Source organism: Castor canadensis, chromosome 14 (genome assembly GCF_047511655.1).
Source record: "Castor canadensis chromosome 14, mCasCan1.hap1v2, whole genome shotgun sequence".
NCBI lineage: Eukaryota > Metazoa > Chordata > Mammalia > Rodentia > Castoridae > Castor > Castor canadensis.
The window spans coordinates 76,884,188-76,888,243 of NC_133399.1; positions in this window are offsets into that span (position 1 = coordinate 76,884,188).

Sequence of the window (4,056 nt, forward strand, 5' to 3'; positions counted from 1 at the left end):
AAATCTTTTCTTTAAAACTTTGCCCAAGTCATGTAGGTTAAAAGTTCTACTTCTTATCCAAATTAAATTTAAATGGTAGATATTTAAATAATATTTAAGCAAATGTACCAAATTTGGTGTCTCTTGCCTATTTTACATGATGTAAGCTTCTTTATCACATAAAATATGATTATTATTGGTTTAAAACTAAAGAGTTAATGGATACTATAGATTTAGAGAAGGAATAAAATTTTAGTTTTCTCACTTGCATGTTTCATTACCAAAATATTCATGTGTACAGGTAAATAATTTACACGTATTGGCATGAATTTTTCCAACAAAGCAAGACATTAATTTTAAATATTCTCGGAGTTAATTTGATATAACCAATGCTGAATATTAAATTCATTCAACACCTTCAATCTGAATGTTATGTGATAAACAACAATTTTTTACCATATTTTGGTCTACCTCTGATGCATCATCAAATATTTCACTGTAAATAAGCAAATGTATTTGGAATATAATAGTTAAATTTTAAGCCCATTTAAATGGCCAAACTATCATATTTGAGAATTTCCTGAGCATATAAGCATCTTCATGAATAGCTATTTCTTTTTAAAATTTTTTCAAAATTTCTTATTGTAGCTTTTCTTTTTACTTTTCTTTACTCTTATGCTTGAGAATAAAAATATTGTGTTCAGTTAAATTATTATATTGTCAAAGCAATGGATTTGCTGTATTGATTACAGGATTTTGGGAATCTATGACTGTGCGTTGGTAAAAATTTAGAGAATAAATGAAAGTGATTTTAGTTATATTCAATATTTATGTTGCTGATAAATGAATATTTATTTTACCAAAGGTGTCTTAGAAGATGGAAGACTGAATGCAAACAAAAATTTTAAATATAGGAAAAGGCCAAAAGGGACAGACATTTAACCAAAGTCTTATACGTGTAATGTGGCAATAACAAGTGGGGTGAAAATTCAATAATAAACTAAAGAGAACTAAAAAGAACTGGCCATCGTGTTCTTGAAGTTCTGGGATAAGTCCTAGCAGATTCAGTTTATGGTTGTCTCTAACCAGATGGATAATGGAGTCCAGCTGCACAATCACCTCGTTTCCAAGTGCTAAGCCAAAAATGTAAGTATGGAATGGCAATCATAAATGAATATAAGGTGCTAATGATTTTAGAACCATGAACCTTAAGCATGTACTTTTGCACATCCCATCTCTGTGACATTTTAAATTAATGAAAACAATTTAGTCATTTTTTTTCCTGTTACAGAGTTTGACATGAGAGAGAGTATTTGTGTATGGTTGTGTCTATTCATATCAGGTGTAAGCTGTTAGCTGCTTTTTGTTTCATTTTTAATGGTGATTTTAGGGAGATGAACAGCTTCTAGAGCTTTGGAGGGGCAAAAGCTGTTTTGATGTTGTGCTATGTTGTTAGTAATGATAAATTAGTGCTGTATTCCTAGGAAATGTTGCCTGTATTGTAAGGATATATTCTAATTGCAGGAGGTCTATGACATGCCCATTTAAAAATCAATTGATTATGGTTACTTTTAGTCTTGTCAGTAAACTGGTGCTCTGATTTCTAAAAGAACTCTTACATTGCAGTATGTGACACGAGCATATCTAGCTTATTAACATAAAGTGTAGAAAATTGTTTTGTTTGGAATAAAATAAAATGAATGGTACCTTTCATTTCTATGATGATGTTCATTCAACAAACCTCTAAGAATTCTTAAGATTTGGCACACAAAGGAGCTCATCATTATCCACTGAACACCATACTAAAACATACTAGATGAGTCTTGATGCTTAAAATGTGAGAATAAGAATCAATTTAATTCTTTGGTCTGCATATTAGGAAATAACTGCTAGAATATTTTCCTCTAAAGCTACAATGTCTTCATTAAATCTGTTGCCACTCAGCCACAAAATAAATGTTTGATTAGACAATGTTTAGATAATTGAAGATAATTAAATATAAAATGATTAATGTGAGTCTTAACATTGCTTTATACTTGTCACTCTTTTCCTGTGGTCTGGATATAAAATTTGAATAAAATCCTAGAAAATTTGTTTTTCCAAAAATTGGTTTAATTTTATATTTTTGAAACTATAGTCATGATATAACATGCTTGCATGATTTTACTTCTTTTTATCCATGTATGTATCTTGTTATTGCCAAGGATGAACTTTAATAGGATCTTTGCTTGTATGTATTTGTTTTGATACAAGTTATATATGTATATATGTATCACTATAAAGATGAATATTGTTTATGGTTTTTTTCAAGTTGTTCACTTTGTTTTTCTGTTATTCAGGTATAGGACTTTAAAAGTTGCTTAAGAATAGAGGTTGAAAATAGCCCCCTTCCTCCCAAAACAAGAATGGAGAGTGCTTTGATAATAACTTAAGATTTTATGAACAATAGGCCTCTTTTTCTGGTTCTGATTTTCTGGTTTTTCTTAGGAGAATTTAATTATGCACTTATTCATATACTTTCATCAATCACACACACACACACACACACACACATACACACACACACATATATATATACCTATATATTCATATATTCTCATCCATCAAGGAAGGGAACTAAATTTAATTAAATGTTGTTTGCTCCATCTTGATACATGCAACCAACAAGCTTTATTTTATTCCAAACACAGATTTGTTGCACTATTTAACAACTGTGTTTCTTTTTCTCCAGAAAACAAAATTTCTTGATCAGTGTACATTCCCCCATGAAATCCTTTATTTCTTCTTGTTCTTTTTTTTCTTTTTCTGTATTAGGGATTGAGCTCAGGGTTTACCACTCTACCATTTTAGTCATATTCCCAGCCCTTCCAGCATGCTGTAATCCCAGTACTTCAGAGGCAGAGGCAAGTTTGTGATCAGCCTGGGCTACATAGTAAAAACCTGTCACAAAAAAACCCTATCATAATTAAGTGATAATAATAGTTAAAGAAACAGTGAAATTCATTAAAACAAAATCTGTAGGAAGGGTTGGGCAGAAATGAAAATTGAAATTCTTGTCATTTTTTTAACACGGCTGGGCAAGTCACAGTATCTGACAAGACACAAGGGGACAGACCATGCTCCTGATCTGAGTTTTGAGGGGATGATCTTTGTAGGAAAGATATAACAACTTCATCAGGAGGACAGATTTGAACACCACATATGCAGTTTTTAGAATTCCCAGGAGTTATCTTTGGGAAGTGCCCTAACAGTGAAATGTTCTGCCAGTTGCTTACAAAACTGGTATTTCAGTTGTTGCTACTTAGATCTTAAGGAGAAATATCATCCCTGAAAACTGGATTATGGATGCATGTAGAGAAACAAAAACACTACCGATCTCCACTGGTTATTATGAGAACTAAACTACATAGTACTTAAAGAACTTGTAGCAGCCAGGAGTGGGGTTCCATGCTTGTAAACCCAGCATTTGGGGAGGCTGAGGCAGAAAGATTGCAAATTTGAGGCCAGCCTTGGTTACATAGCAGGACCCTGTCTCAAAAGAAAAACAAAATAAACAAAAACTGGAGAAAATGGTTAGAAGTGTAGTTGTCACAATTTCAGTAGTCAATATTATAATCTCTTAATTATAATATTATAGAGATTTTTCTTTTTGCATGATCTCTAATTCACGTAAAGTGTATTATTATGCCTGGAGAAGAGCATGATAAAAATGAATAAAGAGTAGGGAAGGAAAACGCTAGTAACAAGGCATGGCAACACTAGCTGAGTTACTGGAATAACAATAACTTCAGTATTTACCCAAATGCTGACTTGTGTCCTCTGATTTGTGTTCATGATTTAATTTTAAAAAGTGATATTTACGAGGATTTATTTTTTAAGTCATACAACTTCTCTTTTTTTAATATTAGGTTATTTATGATCAATTTACTTTTTTTCAAAGAAGTCCCAGGAGGCTGTCTCTTAACATTGTATATACAGGATATATCTCTGGGTGTTATGATAAACTCTGGGTGTTATGATAAAGTGCTTACCTTGAAAGCAACTGGGAAAATAGACCATACTTATTATTATGCGAAA